This window comes from Pristis pectinata, chromosome 3, assembly GCF_009764475.1.
Source record: "Pristis pectinata isolate sPriPec2 chromosome 3, sPriPec2.1.pri, whole genome shotgun sequence".
NCBI classification, from domain to species: Eukaryota; Metazoa; Chordata; class Chondrichthyes; order Rhinopristiformes; family Pristidae; genus Pristis; species Pristis pectinata.
The window spans coordinates 49,383,301-49,405,016 of record NC_067407.1 but is presented as its reverse complement, the minus strand read 5'-3'; the positions used below and the strand labels follow the sequence as shown (position 1 = coordinate 49,405,016).

The window sequence follows — 21,716 nt, the reverse complement described above, 5'->3', positions numbered from 1 at the left end:
TATGGGCCAGGTTTAAAATCTCATCCCTATAAACTTTTGGAACAACAACCTGATGAATAACTTCCCATTCCTCAGTAACAGGAACATGAGGAGGTCTCCATTTCCTCATTAACACTCCATTTTTGACATAGTATCCAGTTGGCACCTTTTCAATCTCCTCACATGAGAGAGCTTTTTCTTTCAATTCTGTCAATTCAGGGTCCTTTGTCTGTTCCACCATGAAATCCTTCCTCGACAAAGACAAATCTTTAAATTCAGGCTCACTATAAGGATGTTGATCCTCCAGTGAAGACAGAAAAGTCTCAGATAAGGCATCAAAATTTTCTTCCTGTTTAGGACTGTCACAAGGAACTACATCAGACTGCACCGGACTGTCTGTCTTGGCTAATTCTTTAGCTCTAGCTCGAGTCACCGCACATGATGGGTAAACATCTGAATCATCCTCAGACTCATCAATCCTTGGTTTGGTTGTTAACCGTACCACAGGATCACTTTCTCCATTTGCAAGGTCATTTCCCAATAACAAAGAAACTCCTTCCACTGGCAAACTAGGTCTTATCCCTATCTCGACTGGTCCTTCTACGAACTTTGACTTTAAAATCACCCTGTGAAAAGGGACAGACATGGTCTCACCTGTAACGCCTCGTATTAGATTTACCTCACCAGTGTCACTTTCTTCACCAAAATTTAAAACACTGTCCAGCAAGAGAGATTGACTAGCCCCAGTATCTCTAAGAATTTTCACTGGCACCTGGGGTGACTCATCATTCAGTGAAACAAAACCCTCTGATACATACGAACGGAATTCTTTTCTCACCTCCTCCAACTTTTCCGCTTTTCCCTCTTGCAAGGACTGATCTTTAACAGCATCTCCTAAACCTTTTTGATTTTTAATTGCCTGAAAACAAGCATTGGGCCCAGCTTCCTTCTTTTTCTTCAAAAGGGCACAATTAGATATCACGTGGCCAGGTTTCCTACAGTAATAACAAGTACGCTCAACAGGTTTCTCCAGCCCTGGCTTCTTTTCATCCTTTCCTTTTTGATTACCTCCCAATTTAATCTCCGGTTTACCTGGATTGTCTTTGTAACTCTTTTGAAAGGTTTTAGGTTGTCCCCATTTGGATTTATGGGTTAAAGCATAATCATCTGCCAACCTAGCAGTTTCTTGTAAAGTTTCCACTGCCTTTTCATTTAAATATGTTGTTAATTCAGCTGGAACACATCTTTTAAAGTCTTCCACCAGTATCAATTCTGTCAATTTATCATAATCCCCATCTACATTTTTAGCCAGGCACCATCGTTCAAAACATATTCTCTTTCCATTGGCAAATTCCATATAAGTCTGATCTGCAGATTTCCTCAAGTCTCTGAATTTTTGTCTATAAGCCTCAGGGACCAATTCATAGGCCTTCAATATAGCTTGTTTTACCTTGGTATAATCAGCTGCATCCTCAACAGACAAAGCAGAATAAGCTTTTTGAGCTTTACCTTTAATCACACTCTGTACCATAAGAGCCCATCCTTTCCTTGGCCAGTTTGAACTCACAGCAACCTTTTCAAAATGTTGGAAATACTGATCAACCTGATCTTCTTCAAAAGGAGGGACTAATCGAACCCCCCTGCTGGCTGAAAAACCACCATCAGAATCAGATTCCGAACTCCTACGCTTCATTTGTAACTCATGCTGCCTCTTTTTCTCCTCGTTATCCAGCTCCATCTTCTTCAATTCCATCTGCTTCATTGCTAGATCAGCCTCTATCTTCATCTGAGTTAGCTTTTGTTCGGCCTCTAATCTCTTTTCCTCTCGTTCAGCTTCTATCTTTAACTGGGTTTGTTCTCGTTCAGCCTCTATCTTTGCCAGCTGCACCTGTGCCTCAGAAATTGCTATTTCACTGCCAGGAAACTGTTTTAACACTTCCTTCTCAAACACCTTCTTTTCCACATAATGGCCAGCTATCAGTCTCTGAATATCTGCCTTTCTCATAGACTGCTTTACTTCTGTAAGGTTTAGCCTTGTAGCAATCTTTATCAAATCATCCTTTTTCGCCACCTCCAATCCCTTTTGGGTTGGTGACTCCAAAAATGCCTTAATATCCATTGCTGCTGGTTTCCACACACACAAGCCAATTAAAAAGAATTTATCAGACCTCCCTCAAAAATCTTTGGATTGAATCTCGAACAAATCTCGTCAATCTGGGGTACAATCCCAGACGACACTCGTTAACCTTGGGAACTATCCCGGACGAATCTTGTTAACCTTGGGAACGATCCCGGACGAGCCCCCAATTTTGTCACAAACCAGCAACAAAAGAAACACACCGAGCATGATTCAGTGTTAAAAACTATTTTATTAATCACTACTTATGATAATACGTAAAATAAAAGTAAAAATGTTAGTATGTTAGAATTCAAGAATGTTAAACCTCGAACGTTAACCCCAAAACTAAACTCGTCGTGTGTGTGTGTGACAAAGTCCAAAACTCCCAGTTCCTGAATGGTTCTTAAAGTTCAGTTCCGCAAGCCATAAGGTGAAACATGAGCAAGGGCTTCTTCAACAACCACCGTTGTCTGAAGATAAGATGTAGATGTAGAAAAACATAGAGAGAGTACATACGAAATCCAAATGTTCCACGATGGAACCCAAACGACACTTCAGTGTTTACTCGGTAGTGACTTCCTCACCCCGAAAAGCATCCGAACCGTGGTCGTCCACATACAAATACCTGTTTCCTTCTACAGGTCAGCAACAAAGTGAACTCCACCGGATTACTTCCAACTTCCATACATGGATTTCAGTGGCAAACACAGTTATTGTTTCTCATCCATCGATAGAGAAAACAAGCAGGCTGGTGTCTCTCTCCCTTCTCTCTCTCTCTTTCTTCTTCTTCTTCAACAACGTCATTACGTCCTTTATCTTCTATTGACGTAAGCACGCCCCATACACACATACACACACACTCTCTATCTTAAAGGGACTTTCACTGAGTCCGTAACAGTAGGTCAGTGGCTTTCTCTAACACTTTCCATGATCCTCCACTGTGTGTTTGTGTATTGTGGAGTATAGTTTATCCATTCACAGGATTTATTGGTTTTAAAGCTCCAATTGCCAACTTTGAACTTTGACATGTGTTTGGAGTTGGGTCTATAAATGCAAACATGGTAATCTCACCAGTTTACTTCTCCCATTTCACTAACATTTCCTTGACCTGGAAAGAAAAAGCTTGACTTGGTCACAGTAAATGCACCTACAGACTATTAGGATTCCAGTTTGTATTGACTATATTTTTTAGTCTATAGCAATACCCACTGGATTAACATTGACAAATTTCACTTAATTTTGTCTTGTTTATCAACTCTTTTTGGTTTTTAAAAATGTTTCTTAACTGTAAGCCATGAGACTGCAGAATATTTGAAGATTCTAATTTGGAAAATTCTAATAAAATCCAAAAGTCAATGGAAAATATATGAAGTTCTAAGCCATGCTAAATTGATAACCCATCAGTTATTGTATTATGGGGATTTTTCCTACATTGTGTTTTTCAATGTGTAATTTATCCCAGAAAATTCTGACAGGCATAAGAATGTGTTTACACTAACATAGGGACATTTTTATGGGTGGGAAATTATTTAAGCTTCTTGTTAGGCTCCAAGTTTCTTATCATATTACAAGAACTATAGGAAAATGTGTACTTAAACACACCAATATCCCAAGATTTGATTGAAGCTTGCTGTTTACACGATTTGCCATATTTGATATGTTTTAAGTATAAATTGCAACATGCATAATTTTCTTCACTGGTAGATTGATTCTGAGGTAATACTGAAAAACTTCAATCTGAAACACATTCGAAAACATTTTACCAACCATTATTCAAAATATATTACGCACTGCAGTAAAGATTAATTGGTGCATTGTCAATTCTGATTGTATTGAATTCCTTTCAAATTTAGGGGGAGCACTTAACCTCCATGTGATTCTTACTAAAGCACTACCTTTTGCACATTCTTGAAAACATTGACTATTCTTATAGTGGAATTAACATGACATAGTGCCATCACACTAATGGTTCCTGAATTGGTGTTTTACTGTTGACTACTTTATGTACATTGTGGTAAAAAAGAAGAAACATTATGTGGGTATGAATGGAAAGAAAATTCTAGCAGCTATTCTCTAACATCCATATTTAAACACTGCAAAACAAAACAGTGCAATGAAACATAATTTGGGTTCTCACAATAACCACTATTGTGTTTCATATAGAACCACACACAACTTTAATACAAATACAAATTGCATTTGGGTGCAGATTAGCAACCTATGCTTAGGAATTTCCAAACAATGCAGACATATTGTTCAGATTAAACCTGCTCTGTAAAAGTAAGGCTTAGCAATACACTGATCAACTTATCCAGCTTTTACTCAAGTCATTTGGGCAATGTCTTACAAGGTTATCTGGAACTGAGTGAGAAGAATTTGTCTACCAGTAAGATTATCAGTCTAGTTCCCATTAGTGAATCAATTCAGTGTCTTGGAGTACTATAAATTCAATACATGGCTTATCTATTGAATTAGACTGCCCATTCTATGCTTACATACAAAATTATACTGCTTCAAGTTCAAGTTTGTTATCATGGGCATACATACCCAGGGTATAAATGCCATGAAAATTAGCTTTTTTTTTTCCTTTTCAATCTTTTTATTAGTTTCCAAATTAATACAGATTAATATATAACATTGATGTTTGTACATGTAACACAAGGAGATCAAGAGAACAATCATGACACAGATAATCATAAAGAATAATAAAATATAAAAAAAACTGTAGGTCTCACGATCTCTTAGTAAATGAATATAAGAGAAAGGAAAGAAAAAGATTTATTGTGTATATAAAAGAAAAGAAAAAACCCAAATCAATAAAAAAATTATAAACAATATATCAAAACAAACTAAAAAAAAATTTCAAAGAAAAGACTGGACTGAAATTTCTCAATAGAAACAGAGCAATATTATGCCGTCAACTCCGTTCCTCTAAGTTTGAAAGTTATTGAAAAGGGATCTATATCGTATGAAAATATTGAATAAATGGACTCCAAATGTCTTCAAATTTAAGCGAAGGATCAACAGTGCCACTCCTAATTTTTTCCAAGTTTAAACATGATATAGTTTGAGAGAACCATTGAAAAGTAGTAGGGGGTATTGGATCCTTCCATTTAAGCAAAATGGATTGTTTGGCCATTAATGTAACAAAGGCAATCATACGGTAAGTGGAAGCAGATAAATGGCCAGATTCTATCCTTGGTAATCCAAAAATTGCAGTGATAAGGTGACGTTGTAAATCAATCTTCAACACAGTTGAGATAATGTTAAAAATATCTTTCCAATATTTTTCCAAAAGAGGACAGGACCAAAACATATGTGTCAGAGAAGCTACATTCGATTTACATCTGTCACATATAGGATATATATGGTGATAAAAATGGGCTAGCTTATCTTTTGACATATGGGTCCTGTGAACTACCTTAAACTGTATCAAAGAGTGTCTGGCACACATTGAAGATGTATTAACTAAATGAAGAACTTTCTTCCATGTCTCTGTAGGGAAAGATGTCTGGAGTTCACTTTCCCATTCATTCTTAATTTTGTCCAGTGATTCTGGACGTATTTTCATAATTAAATTGTAGATTATTGCTATCAAGCCCTTCTGATAAGGATTAAGACCTAAAATTTTTTCCATAATTTCAGTTTTGTATGGTGTCGAAAAAGAGGGTTATAGTAGTTTTTAAAAAATTTCCAATCTGCAAATATCGAAAAAAGTGTGATCTAGACAAATTGTATTTGTTAGACAGTTGTTCAAAAGATGAAAAACAGTTATCAATGAATAAATCATGAAAACATACTATTCCCTTCCTTTTCCATATAGAAAAAGCTGAGTCAACTCTGGATGGTTGAAAGAAAAAATTAGATTGAATGAGACTTGACAAGTTAAATTTATTCAATCCAAAAAATTTACGAAATTGAAACCATATTCATATTGTATGTTTAACTATTGGGTTAATCTTATGTTTACTTAATTTGGTAAGTGCAAAAGAGAGTGAAGCTCCTAAAATAGAAACTAATGAAAATCCAAGTACTGATTGATGCTCAAGGTGTACCCATTTGGGACATTGAATTACATCTAAATCTTGTATCCAAAAAATTAAATATCTGATATTAATTGCCCAATAATATAATCTAAAGTTAGGCAGGGCCATACCACATTCCTTTTTTAGTTTTTATAAATATTTCTTACTTAACCTTGGGTTTTTATTCTGCCAGCTTTTTGAAGCAGCAGCACAGTACATTACAAACATGACAAAATAAATTACATGCATTTAAATTAATATAAATTAGATAAAACTTGCATGACAGAACAAACATAAACATAACAACATTAGTACAAGTTGAGGAAAGTATTGTCCGAGGCAGAATTAGGCTTTTACGGGTCGGTCCAAGAACCTGATGACAGTGGGGAAGAAGCTGTTGTTGAACCTTGAGGTGTGGGTCTTCAGCCTCCTGTACCTCCTGTCTGATGGCAGCAATGAGAAGAAGGCATGGCTTGGATGGTAGGGTCCTTAATGATGGATGTCGCCTTCCTGAGACATTGCCTCTTGTAGGTGTCTCGATGGTGGGGAGAACTGTACCGTGATGGAACTGGCTGAGTCCACCACTCTCTGTAACCTCTTGCGTTCCTGTCCATTGGAGTTCCCATATCAGGCTGTGATGCAACCAGTCAGAATGCTTTCCACTGTACATCTGTACTATGCCATATTTCCTCATTCTTTTGTGCCTTCTGGTATATGCTACAACCAAACACATCTTGGCTCATTTTTAACAGCACTGCCCTAATTACAAGAATCATACACCCAAATTTTGGGAACTTGCGATAATTCAAAACAGGTGCAATAGAAAACATGTTGTTGTTGTTGTTATTAGTGCCATGTTATTTTTTTGTTGTTTCTACTACTAAAGCCTATACCCTTTGATATTTTAATGCACTTTTGTAACATTAGTACAAGAGGTATTAAAAATTGAAAATCCTCCTCGGTTGCATGCTCTTCCTAATATGCATTAATGATGGACGCCTTGAGGTTTTAATTTTATACATAAAGATAGAATATCCAATGTGAATTAGGACTTCACTCGGGCTGTAATCATTTAATGTGTTTCCAGTTGTTTACACCCATGTTTACTATCCAGCATTTTAATGCACACCAGCATCCTACTTTTTTTTAGGAAGTTTAGCCATAAATGGTCGTTTTCGAAATGGGGAAATGAATGGGTACAACTTTGGTTAACTTCCTGATTTTGCCCTTAAGGAAAATTCCAGTGTCAGTGCATTATACTGTCATGCAATTGGTGCAGTATATATTGAAGTACAGAAACAGAAATATCTCTTTCTGAGATTAAAATTAAGGATGGAGGGAGATTTATTTGCAAGATATTATCATGAATTTAAGTTTTCATCCTGGATGGTATCCATTTTACCAAAGCAATGTCATTGTTGGACCAACAGCAGCATCATTACCAATAAATACCCCCTCATACCTCTCATTTAATCCTGATAGTTATTAGCTATTTTCTTTTAATAAGAGCAAATTCCCACTTAGTTAATTAAAACTGAAGAGATCCCAGCAAGCCAAATTTATGTTTGCTCAGGATGTTGAACATTCAAGTTCCTTTCCAGAGATTTGAGCACAGTAATCTGGGCTGACAATTCATTGCAGCTCCTAGGGATAGATGCATTATCTTTTGGATGAGATATTAAACCTGTCCACTCTCAGATGGTAAAAGATCCCATATGCCTATTTTGAAGAACAAGGGGAAAAGCCAGGGGTCCTGGTCAATATTTATCTCTCAATCATTATCAAATAGATTACCTGGCAATTATACATCACTGTCTGTGAGAGCTTGCTGTGTGTAGGTTTAATGTCAGATTTCCTGTATTTCACTTGTGATTCCACTCCGAAAGTACTTAATTTTATAGTAAGTGTCCTGAGATTGTCATACATTTTTGAAAGTCTCCATTTAAATCTGTTTTATATTTCTTTAAAAGGCAAACACATATGTTCTCAACTGGAATGATTGTTCAGTAGCAAGTGTGATTTCTCCTGGACAAGTCCCAAACTTCCACTCTGAGCAAACTTAAATTCATACAAAACTATTGCCTGTTCCCTAACTTTCACCCAGTCATTTGATGCATCATCCCTGCGTTCACACTCGCTCTTGGTCTAGTAACGTCCCAAATTTGTGTTGAAATCTATCCATGGCCTTACCCTTCACTATGTAACCTCCCCCAGATCTTTCATCCTTCAAGATCTCTGCCAAGTTCCAATTGTGGCCTTTTGTTAAGCCCTGATTTCCTTCCTCTAACATTAACAACCATGCATTCTGCTACTCAAGACCCAAAATTCTCTAAACCTTTCTGCATTTCTATTCTCCTTTTCAAAGCCCCTTGAACCCCAACTAATGACCGTATTTTCTTATGTGTCTCTGTGTCAAATTTTATGTGCTAAAGTTCTTGTGAAACATCTTTTATCTTTTTACCGTGTTGAAGACGTAATTCAACCACTGGTATTGATATAATGTGGATTTAATTGACTTGTTCAACAACATTTTCATCAAATATTGTTCAATTTTCTTTTCACCTTATAAATTTCAAGGATAATTGCAGGAGAATGGTGGGGATGGTATGTAGGATGGGGGTAGAGATAACTTTAATTTCCTCCTTGTGTTTGGCTTTGGACTAGGATACACATTAAAAGGTGTGTCCTGAATTTCTAAAATAAAAGTTGAACTTTGGTTGACTGAGATTTGCATATAAGTAGTTTTCCGGAAACACTTATATTTACTGATGGGTCAATTTTTGAGAGATTAGTAAGATTTTAAGGAATATTTTATTGTTTAACATCTGAACTTGTGCCAGGACTCCCACGTGTGGAGTTTAGTTTTTTCAATTAGACATAATCATCAGGTTACTCATGATCATGTAATAGTTGGACAGAGAAATTTTTAAGTCGAGAATTAAAACAAAGTTCTGGATCTAAATATCAGGTCAGGCAGTATCAGTGGAGAGAGAAACATAATTAATGTTCCAGTTTGATAACTTTTTGTAGGAGCAAAGTTCAAAATGAAATGTATTTTAAGTTACAGAGAAGGGCAACAGGTAATGAAGGCTTGTTAAGCACAAATCTACATATGGCTGCAAGGTATGGAAATAGAAGATGAATGAAGATGGGATGATATTAAAGAAAATGTGCTGGAACTGTGAGATACAGACTAGAGAAACAAAAGTGGAGATGATAGCACTCTGAAGGAGAAACAGAGAATGTTGGAAATGCACAGCTGCTCAGACAGCCTCTGTTGAGATGGAAATAGAGTTAATATTTCATGTTGATGACCTTTCATCGACAAACTGATACTGTTAAATTTAATGTGAAATCCTTAGGGTTATTATGTGCTAAGTTGCCAGAATAGATTAGTAGCAGTAAATACAGAGGACAGCACATTTTGATGTTAAGGGCAGCGCGAGTCAAGCATTATCCAAATCACCAGATTTCATTTGTGCCTCACAGTTCCAACATTTTCATTCTTTTTGTTTTTCTCCCGCATTCATTCATCTCCTTCCACTTGCGTACCTTGCGGACAGATCATCTGCCCTAAACGCATTTGATTTCAAACCTGTTCGATGAAAGGTTGTCAACCCGAAACATTAATTTTATTTCTCTTGACAGGTGCTACTTAACGAGTATCACCAGCATTTTCTGTTGTAATGTCTGATTTAAACAAAAATACTCTCTCCAACTATTGCATAATCATTGCAGGGCACTCATGATCATGTATGAATTAAGAAAATTGAACCCCATAGGAGATGAAAAATGGACTTCTGCCATAAGTTCTAATGTTAAACGAAAACAAATATCGGAAAAAAACGTATTAGGTTACAATAAGACTATTTCGAACATACGATCTGCTACTGAGGAGCCTGTCAGGCCAATATATATTTTGTTTTGTTAACAAAAAAAAGCCATTCCAGCTGTCATCATGCGAAAGGCTAATGCGGTGTTGCAAGGAGCAGCTCAAAGCAGCACCAATGTGCGTAAAGTGAACTCAGGGTCAAGGCGGTCGTTATGGATCCAGTCAGCGTCTGACGAGGCAGGGTTTGGTGGAGCGGCGGCCGCACAGGCACCCACCCCGCCTGCCCACGGTGCCCAGACCGATCCGCAGGCGTTGCCTGCGGCGCCTCGCACTCTGATTGGACGCGAGCAGCGCGGGCGCCAAGACAACGGCGCCGCCAGCCCAGCGCGAGCTCGAGCGGCGGCCCGACTGCGCGACTCGCGGGGTGAGCGCGACGCGCCTCGCGCGCGGCCCGTTGTTATTTAATCGCCGCAGCGAACCGAGTCTCGTTTATAGCGCGGCGACCGGGGCTTGGGCATCACCGGCCGATCGGCCCCTTCTCCCGCCCGGGCATCGCCGGCCGATCGGCCCCTTCTCCCGCCCGGGCATCGCCGGCCGATCGGCCCCTTCTCCCGCCCGGGCATCGCCGGCCGATCGGCCCCTTCTCCCGGCTGCCAAGTCTTGGCCGCGCTGCCTGGTTGCTGCGGCGACGGGCGCGCAGGCGCAGTGCGCGTTTCCTGCCCAGCTCCTGGGTCGTGGCTGCTGCTGCTGCTCTCGGCCGGGGATGGGGAAAGGAATAACGGTCGGCAGCAAGCGGCGATAAACTGAGGCGGGAGGGGCGGGCAAGCGAAGGACGCTGCTCGCCGGGCACTCCAGTCGATCGCCGGCGTACGGTATGGATTGCAGCTGCTTATTGAAGTTGTGAGTGGGTTGTGCGAGGGCGGTGGTCTCGGTCGCCCAGTGGGCCAGCTTGAAGCCGGCCCCTCTTTGTGGTGAAGGGGGGTTGTGGTGAGGGCAGCCCAACCCCGCCGCCGGATCGAGTTTAGTGCGGCTTCGAAGGATGCGTTGCGGCCCCTGGTCGATGCCGTCGACTGTGCTGAAGCCCCAGGCCCTGGGACTTGGGGGAGGGGTCAGCGCCCCCGCCGGCGTTTGAAGCCCGTTGCAGATGTCCCGGAGGGAAGGTGGGAGTGAGGCCGTGCGGGAAACGGACGCTTCGTAGCCTGCGATCTGCCACCCTGGCGAGCAGATCGGTCTTTGTCCTGCCTGCCCACATTAACGAAGCTAAACTTGGTCTTTGTTTCAATTCGCGGTTATTTATTTGGACGAAAACGGATAACGCTGGAAATTCACATTAAAGTAACCCTGCATAATAACTGTCCCCCTCCCCCTCCCAAAAAAAACAGATTAACGTTTTAGGTTTCGTTTGAGCATCGGGGAGGTTACCACAAGAAAGTGAAAAATCAAAACAAAAACGGCAGGTGCTGGAAATCTAAAATAAAAACAGAAAATGCTGGAAATAGTCAGTAGGACAGGCCGCATCTGTGGGAAGAGAAACAGCTAACATTTCAGGTCTGCTGACCTACTAAGTATTTCCAGCATTTTCCCCCTTCATTTTGGGTTACCACAAGACTCGGGCTCTAAGACTTTTGAAGGCAAAGAGAAAGATAGGTGGGTAAAGGATTTTAATCAGAATTACAGGTAATCGAGGCCTGTTGGTATACGCTTTTGAAAAGAGGGAAACCATCAACAGTACTATTCAGAAGATTAAAGTATTTGAAAAGGTTTGAATTGATCAAAAAGAAACAGTAAAGGACTGTATGAAATAACAGAAAATGCTGGAATCACTCAGCAGGCCAGGTAGCATCTGCTGAAAACAACAGTTGATGTTTCAGGTCAAATACCCTTCATCTGATCCTTTGACCTGGAATGTTAATGGTGTTTCTCTTTCCATGGATGTTGCTGGACTTGCTGAGTGTTTCCAGCATTACATCACAAACTTAGTTGACTTTTTTGAGACGGTCGCTATCATGGAAATATTGATGTGGTCTATGTGGATTTCAGTAGGCATTTGATCTTTGCTGGAGCACTCTAGGAGCAGTTTCTATAAATAGATTTCAGAAAAGATGCTTGCTGAAGGTATCCTGGCCAAAATTTATCAAGTCAATATTTCATTGCCATTTATGGGAGCCTTTTATGCCAAATTGGCTCTTGTGTTTCCTATATTACAAAATGACAATTTTCAAAGTACTTAATTGGCTGTAAAGTGCTTTGGGGCACTCGGAAGTTGTGAAGGGGATTACTTGAAAAGCATTTTGCTTTTTCAGCTATTGATGAGCAAAAGATTGTTGGTTTGGCAGTTGACTTTTGATCACATTGCTGAAAAAATGGTATACTTGAATTGGAATGTTGAAGGTTGGCTGCAGTGGGAAAGTTGCTTTGGGAGGAGAAATTAAGTAGAATGAGAAATGATTTCCTTGAAACAATATTTTTGGACAATGGGGTTGACGTCGAAAGCCTTTTTCCCTTGACTGGGAATTGGTATCCATAATTGCAGAATAAGGTATCACTTTGAGATAAGAAATTTCTTTACTCGGACATTAGATATGGAGAGGATAATTGGCCAGAGAGAAGTGTCCAGGTCCAGATCGGGAGTATTTCCGGCATTTTCTGTTTTTGTTAGATTTCCAGTATTTTCTGGTTTTTTTATTCTATGTTCTCCTTTGTTGTCCTGAAGGTATATGATTTATGTAGGTCATACTGCCTTCAGCTTATGCCCACTGTCCTTGGTGAATCTCATAACCAATGATGGCACAAACCAGGCCAGAGAATCGCTATCGTGCTTAATATCGCTTCACCAGAACCAGTCTATTTTTGCACTGGAGAGGGTGCAGAAGAGATTCACCAAGATGTTGCCTGGGATGGAGCATTTGATTTATGAAGAGACACTGGATTGGCTAGGTTTGTTTTCCTCAGCAGAAGGGGGACCTAATAGAGGCACAGACAGGATGGATTGCAACATACTTTTACACATAACAGAAGTGTCAAAAGTTAAAAGACCCAAGATGCTCGATTTGAGATATGTGGGTATTCAAGAACCATTTCTCGGAAGAATTATCTAGGCAAGCAGTCAAATCACCAAGGTATAGAAGGCTACAGACCAAGTGCTTGGTAAATGCAATTAGTGTAGAGGGTAACGAATAGTTGAACATCGTGGGCGAAAGGGCCTGTTCCTGTGCTGTACAGCTCCAAGATTGCCTTTGAGTCAGAATTGAAATCCCACTCCAGAGACCAGAGTAATCCTGCTAGCCCAGTTACCATAAATCAAAGTCTCAGTATATCCATAGAGAGGCAGGTCTTTCCAGTACCTGTTAGTTCTGAGTGCAATTAAATTAGTCCTCTGCATTCCAAGGAAAATGATGCCTACCCTCATCACTGTTATTCTCTAGCCCTAGCAACGTCTGTTAAGCATCCTGTCTCATCCAATTGCATCTTTCATGTGGTGTGGTGATCAAGCAGTACCAGGTGCTCCAGCTGTGGTTCAACTGGTGTTTTGTCAAAGCTGTGATTGAGCTAATGACTGTGCAGAAAAGATTCACCAGGATGTTGCCTGGATTGCAGGGCTTAAGATATGAGAGATTGGATAAGTTGGGTCCATTTTCCCTGGAGTAAAGGAGGCTGAGAGATGACATGTTAACGTGTATAAAATTATGAGGCAGAGATGAGGCGGATAGCCAGAGAAGGAGTGTTTCAAACTGGGGCATAGGTTTAGATTGAGAGGGTTTAAAGGAGATCAGTGGGATAAACTTTTAAGACAGTAGTTGGTATCTAGAATGAGCTGCCAGAGGAATTGATGAAGATATGAACAGTAATTTCATTTAAGAGGCATCTAGACAGGTACATGAATGAGCAAGGTTTCAAGGAATATGGAATTAATGCAGATGTGGAATTAGTATAATTAGGCATAATGGTCTCCTTCCATGCTGCATTACTCTGACTTCCAAAATTTTTTGTAATTTTCTACCCAGAGGGATGTGGATCTGGAGGCATTGAGTATATTTAAGGTTTGATTTTTTTTTGGCTCAGAGGGAATAGGGATATGGGATGGGAATGTGGAAGTAAAAGATCAGCCTTAGTGAATGGTGGAGTAGTCTTAATAGGTAATATTTGCCTTATTGCTGTATTCTATGAGTTGTTTTTATTTTTAAAAAGGCTCTAAAGCAAAGAATAGCAAAGAAAAGTGTGAGAAATTGGAGATAATTACCAATCTAAGATTTTAAATTAGTTAAGAGAGAGGACACAAATTTGAATTATAGATTGGCAGAATGTGATAAAGGCTGTATCCTTGGAAAAAGTGGTGGAATTAGGGTCTTTGAATGTTTTTAATGCAGAGGCAGATAGATACTTGATAAGCAAAGGGTGAAAGGTTGTTGCACTTAAAGGGGAACACAGAGTTAAGACGATCATCATATCTACTGTGATCTCACTAAATGGCAGAGCATGCTTGAGGGGCCATTTAGCCTATTCCTGCTCCTAATTTCTTAGTTGGCATTCTTTTTAGTGACAATGATTGAGGGACAAATAGAATAGTACAGTATTGGACAGGCCATTCAGCACATGATGTTGTATCAATTTTGATCCCAATTTATACCAAATGCCTTACTCCTGTGTATCATCTATATTCCTCCATATTCATGTGTCTATCTAAAAGCCTCTTGAACTCCACCAAACTGCCTGCTTCCGCTACTACCCCTGGTAACCTATTCCAGGCATCGACCACTCTCTGCGTTTCAAATAAACTTGCCCCTCATGTCATCTTTAGACACCACCACCCCCCCCAACCCAACCTTAAAAGCATGTCCACTAGTGTTTGACATTTCTACCCTGGAGAAAAGATTCTGAGTCTACCCTAACTAACTACGCCTCTCATAATTTTAAAAAACTTTATTGGGTCTCCCCTCAGCCTCTGATGCTCCAGAGAGAACAACCCGAGTTTGTCCAACCTTCCCTTATAGCTCATACCTTCTAATTCAGGCAGCATCCTGGTGAACCTCTTCTGCACCCTTTCCACAGTCTCCACATCCTTCCTATAATGGGGTGACCAGAACTCCAAGAGTGGTCTGACTAAAGTTTTATTTAGCTGCAGCATGACTTCCTTACTCTTGTACTCAACATCCCTACCAGTGAAGACGAGCATGCCATACATCTTCTTTACCACTTTTTCCACTTGCAGAGCCCCTTTCAGTGAACTATGGACCTGAACCAAGATTCCTCTATCTCAATGCTATTAAGGGGCCTACCATTAACTGTATACTTTTCCTTTCATTTGACCTCCAAAAGTGCAACACGTCACATTTACACGGATTAAACTCCACCTGCCACTTCTCTGCCCATATCTATATCCTGCTGTATTCTTTGATAGTCCTTCACAGTGTCGACAACTTCACCAATCTTAGTGTCATCTGCAAACTTGCTAATCCACCCATCTACAGTTTCATCCAAATAATTGATATACATCACAAACATAGGTCCCAGCACCAATCCTTGCAGAACACTACTGGTCACAGACCTCCAGCCGGAATAACAGGCTTCCTCCCCTACTCATCTTTGGGCAAGCCAGTTCTGAATCCAAACTTGTAATTCACCCTGGATCCCTTGTATCTTTATCTTCTGAATCATCCTATCATGAGGGACCTTATCAAATGCCTTACTGAAGTCCATGTAGATAATGACCTCTGCCTTACCTTCATCAAGCACCTTTGTCACCTCCTCAAAAAAAAAGAGTTTGTAAGGCATGATCTGCTCAGCACAAAGCTATGCTGACTGTTCCTAAGCAGGCTATGCCTCTCCAAATGCACACAAATCCTATTCCTCGCTATCCTTCCCAACCACTGACATGAGGCTCACTGGCCTAAAATTACCTGGATTATCCCCATTTCCCTTCTTGAACAAAGGCACAACATTTGCTATTCTCCAGTCCTCTGGTACCTTACCTGTTGCTAGTGAGAACACAAACATCTTTGGAAAAGCCCCAGTAATCTCCTCACTTGCTTCTTTCAGTATTCTGGGATATATGCTATCATGCCCTAGGGACTTATCCATCTTATTGGTTTTCAGAAGACCCAGCACTACCTCCTCAATCTCAATGTCCCAGCACATTAGCATGCCCCATTCTGTTTTCATCATCCACCAAATCCTTCTCCTTAGTACATATCAACACAAGTACTCATTTAGAGCTTCAGTCACTTGCTCTGACTTCAAGCACAAATTCCCTCCTTTATTCTTGAGTGGACCTACCCTCTCCTTAGTTATCCTCTTTTTCTTACTACAAGTTAAAAAAACACCTTGGGATTCTCCTTGATCCTGCTCACCAAGGACATTTCATGGCCCTTTTTGACCTTCCTATTCACCTACTGAGCACTTTCCTGCTACCTTAATATTGCCACAAGGGCTCAAGCTGATTTTAGCTTCCTAAACCTTACCTATGCTTCCTTTTCCTTGCTGACTAAATTTAGGATCGCTCAGGTCATCCAAGGTTCCTTAGGACCACTTAGGTCATCCTGTCCTTGCTCCTTACCAGAACATGCCAATCCTGAACGCTGATCAGCTGGTCTTTAAACAATTCCCACATGTTTGATTGGGCTTGTCTGACAGCAGCTGCATCCAATCAACACCCCTTAGCTCCTGTTTCACCCTGTCGTAATTTTCCCTCCCCCAATTTAGTACCTTCCTGCAAGATCCAATTTTATCCTTACTCATAACTACCTTAAAACATAATGAGTTGTGGTCACTATTCCCAAAGTGTTCACCCACTGTCAGGTCTGTCACCTGGCCTGGCTCACTCCCCAGAACAAGTCCAGTATGTCCTCTCCTTTAGTTGGACTCTCCACATACTGTTTCAAGAACCCCTCTTGGATGCACTGAAGAAATTCCACCCCATCTAAGCCTCTTGTAGTAATGAATTTCTAGTCAATACTTGGAGAGTTAAAAGTCCCCCACTATGACAACCCTGTGTTTCTGCACCTTTCCATAATCTGTCTACATATCTGTTCCTCCACCTCTCGGTGGCTATTGGGGGGCCTATTGGTACAATCCCATCAGTGTAATTGCACCTTTCTTATTTCTGAGCTCCACCCAAATTGCTTCGATGGATGTGCCCTCCAGTATGTCCTCTTTGACATTCTCTGAGATCCTCATTGTGACACTCTCCCTTATCAGTAGTGCATCCTCTTCACCTCTTTTACCCCCTCTCTTGATCAGATCTAAAACAGCAAAACCCAGGAACGTTGAGTTTCCAGTCCTGTCCATCATGCAACCAGGTCTCTGTAAAGGCAACAACATTGTAATTCCATGTACTGATCCAGGCCCTAAGTTCATCCTCACCCAAAATACTCCTAGCATTGAAGTAAATACATTTCAGCCCATCAGTCCCATTATGTTTATTAGCCTACCCTTTGCTGTCCTTCCTTTCAATCTTACTTGTCATATCATCTTTCTTGCCCTCAGCCCTACACCTGTTGGCCTGCTGCTGTGGTTCCCATCCCCCGCCATGCTAGTTTAAACCCTCCCGAGTAGCAATAACAAGCCTCCTGGCGAGGATATTGGTTCCTCTCCAGTTCAGATGCAGTCCGTCTTCTTTGTACAGGTCCCACCGTACCTGGAAGAGAGCTCAATGTTCCATAAATCTGAAGCCCTCCTTCCTTCACCAGCTCCTTAGCCACGTATTGAACTGCACTATGTATCTATTTCCCACCTCACTAGCGTGTGGCACGGGTAGTAATCCTGATATTACAACCCTGGAACTTCTTTTAACTTTGTACCTAGCTCCCTAAAATCCCTTTGCAAGACCTCATCCTGCTCCTAATGGGACATGACCTCTGGCTGCTTACCCACCCCTTTCAGAATGTCCTGTACCCACTGAAAGTCATCCTCCTCCCTGCCACTAGGGAGACAACGCACCATCCTGGAGTCTCATTTGCGGCCACAGAAATGCCTATCTGCGCCCCTTACTAATCGAGCCCCCATCACTATCACTCTGCCTGACTTTACTCTTCCCTTCTGTGACTCAGAGCCAGGCACGGTGCCACTGACCCAGCTACTGCTGCTAGCCTCTGAAAGGTCATCTACACCCCTCCCCCCCCAAAGTATGCAAAAATTACAACCCTGGAAGTCCTTTTTAACTTTCTACCTAGCTCCCTAAAATCCCTTTGCAAGACCTCATCTGTTATTGAGGGGAATGGCCACAGGGGAACCCTGCACTGATTGCCTACTCCCCTTACTTCTCCTGGTGGTCACCCATCTATTTAGCCTGAACCTTGGGTGTGACCACCTCACTAAAACTCTCATCTATGATATCCTCAGCATCCTGGATGATTCTGAGTGCATCCAACTGCACTTCCAGTTCCTTGACCCGGTCTGTCAGGAGCTGCAGCTGGGTGCACTTCCCAAAGATGTAGTCATCAGGGAGACCATGAGGTCTTGCAGGAGGAGTATTCCACTGCTCTGACTACCATTTTGTCTACACTGTCAAAGGTCACAGATTAACAGGAAGATAAAAACCTCACCTGTGCCTCTTCAGCTCCCCACAGCTACATTGGCCCACTCTTCCAATGGCCACTCCAAAAAAATATTGTTTGAGGCATAGTAAAAGCCCACTAAATTATTTTACAATATTTTTTGAAGTCTTTTAATCCACTTGGGAGGGCAGATAGAGGGCTTCAGTTTAATATTTCTTCTGAAAGATGGTAACTTCAACTGTCTCTCAATAAGACACTTGAGTGCCATCCTAGATTTGTGCTCTGGTTTCTGACTGAGAAAGATTTATTGGCATACATTTCGACCTGTTGATTCTGCTGTGTGAATCCAGAGCAGAGGTGTGGGGGTGGAGAGGTAATGTTAGAACTGGAGCTAGGTTGAGTGGTTATGCTCAGCAGGTGTTCAGAACTCTTTGGTAAAATAAAGAATTTATTTTTTGATGGTTGTTAATGGGAGTCAGGTGCTTGTAACTCCAAGAAACAGAAGCAGCTATTGCAACTGAAACTCTAAAGAGAGTTTAGTGGGTAAATATATTGAGGAATATTGAACAAAGCAGGTAAATGGAAGCTTGAGTTCATGCATATTAATTTAATAAAATGTACTTTTTTGTATGTTCAGAAAACTGATATTGTCTTTCGCAACTTGAGCTATGGAACTCTGGGAATACTTCTATATTTATAGGCATTTCCACTGCATACCTGATGCATGTGCTTGGCCAATTGAAACGAAGCACTTAAATATAAAGTGACTTCCATTATTGGGGCTGTTTACAAAGTAAGATTTAACATTTTAATGCTATAGATTGACTAATCATAGTGAACGTGATTTGGTTATTTTGTTTGTACAATGGAGTGTATATTTCAGTTTGTTAAAGGTAATGGTTAACTTCTGTAACATATAATTTTTTGATAGGGTAGTGTAAGATTTGATCTTGACTTGGGGTCAGTTTCAACCTAACACAAAAGCATTTAAGAGCAGTTAGTTTTAGCTTGTGGGGGGGAAAAAACGTAATGCATATTCTCATTTAAAACTAATTGTTACCAACAAAAAAAAAGATTAGAAAGGCCAGATGTTTCAGACTACTTTGCTTGCCCGGAATTTCCAAGGTTGATCACTCTTGGAGAAATGCTGGTGGTTCTGTACAGAACTGCTGATAATGCACAGCAAGTTCTAGCCCATGTAGTTAATATTCAAATCTGATCCATGAGGAAAATGTGAAGATGAGAGAGTGAGTCAACCACAGCAGCACTTGTATTTATTCTGACAATTATTTCTAAATTATCACCTTGTGAATATATTCACTTTCAGCTTGGGAAGATACCTTAAAATGTCAGAATTTCCATTTGTTAATTTCTGCTGGTTACTTTCCAAACAGCTGTATTTGATATCATTTTATTACTTTTAAATATAGACTTGTGTATTATTTCTAATGGCTCTTTCAAAACATTAATTTTTATTTCTACTTCAAAACATTACTTCTTATGTCTCTTTCAAAAAATCCTCAAGTGCTTTACAAGCAACAAAGTTAACAGACAGAAAGCAAAGAATGGAAATAAATAATCTTTCTCAGGTTGTTGGACTGTGACGTAGGGATTAGTGCTTGGGTCCTATTCACAATCTACATCAAGTTTGGCATAGGGGACCCAAATGTCATATTTCCAAGTCTGCTGATGATACAAAACTAGGGGAGATTATGAGTAGTAAGGAGGATGTAAGGAAGCTTCAAGAGGGTATAGACCACCTCAGTGATTGGGTGAGAATATTTCAGATAGAACAGAATCTGGGAAAATGAGAGGTTAGCCACTAAGGTACACAAAAAAGGGGGGAAAAAAGTTCTTTTGACTGGTGCCAGCTGGAAGATTGGTGTTGAAAGGGACCCGAATGTCCTTGTACAAAAATATCACTGAAATCTAACATGGATATGCAACAAGCAGTTAAGAGGGCAAAGGGAATAATGCCTTTTAATGCAAGTGGACTTTAATGCAGGGTAAGGAAGTCTTGCTACAGTTATGTAGGGCCTAGGCAAGATCTTGGTACTCTTCTAAGCACTACACTGTAGAGTGCTAATTTGTATTAATGTTCTTAGTCCTGCAGTCAAGGTATGTAAGATATTATAATCTTAATAATTAATAATATACCTTAATAATGTAATAATTAAAATAAAATATAAACTAGAGATGTAACTCTCAAGTACTTTAATAAAGATATCTGTTGGGCTGCAGCTGCTTTGCCAGGGATCTGGTGCAAACCCCTGCTCTCATCTTTGCTGAATACTGCTCTTATGGGTGCCTAGTGCCAACCCCTACCCATCATTGATGCTTCTGCAGCAATAAATCTGCTATAGTTTTATGTGGCGAGGCGGCCAGTAGTGACTAGTGTTGGGCTGACTGGAGTGTGTGGTGTGATTCTCAGCACTACAACGAGGGGCTTAGGGCTTCACCTCAGCAGGCACAGTGTACTGGCAGCCTCTGCTCCATGTGCTAACATACCACCAGACCCTTCAGTTTCTTGCATCACATCTGGTTGTGATGGAGGCAGCTGTCCCCAGCCCAGAGATATCTCTGATAACAAGCTCTGGTGGTTCCAGGCCTTTGAGCTTGTAGGATCCAGGTAGTCTGTCAACTTGTGGAGCAGCCACTGATGGTCACCACAGTGGCCCACACTCAACATACCAGCCACGGTGTGGCACTGAAAGGCCATACAGCTTGCTCCAGCACACTCAACACCTTAGGCAGCTTCTCCATTATGAACAATGGGTGATTCTTTGCTGCAGGACTGCCATTAGAGGGCAGGAATTGAAGCAGGTTCCCAGTGCAGTAGTGGGAAGGGCAGGGGTCCACATCAGATTCCCAGCAAAGCAGCACTGTCAGTTACACATTGCGTTATACATAATATTATGATGATTTCTTTTAGTGCTGATTCCTTTTAGTGTTCTCATTCCTGAGGACACAATCCAAGCATGAAACTAGGTAGCAGTATATTGTGCATGGTTTTGTTCACCTTAACTGAAAAAAATACTTACTGTAGAGATAGTGGTGTGGCAATTCACCAAACCAGTTCCAGGGTTGACAGAGTTGCCACAGGAAGAGGGAATAAGTAGACTAGTTCTGCATTTCGATCTCATTGGAACTTAAAAAAAATTCTTGGAGCTTGACAGTGTGGTTGCAAGAATAGATGTTTCCCCTTGCTGAGGACTCTGGAACTTGGGGTAACAGGTTCAGAATAAGGGGCGGACCAGATTTCAAACTGT

General features: G+C 40.7%; 1 protein-coding gene across 1 annotated transcript in view; it reads left to right on the top strand.

Annotated features, from left to right (window-relative positions):
* The first annotated feature begins 10,156 nt into the window (after positions 1-10,156).
* The window catches only part of LOC127568143 (WD repeat-containing protein 47-like), a 44,669-nt gene continuing 33,109 nt past the window's right edge, over positions 10,157-21,716 (top strand). Inside the window, 1 exon segment of the mRNA XM_052011521.1 lies at positions 10,157-10,379. The gene's annotated coding sequence lies outside the window, so the exon portion shown is untranslated.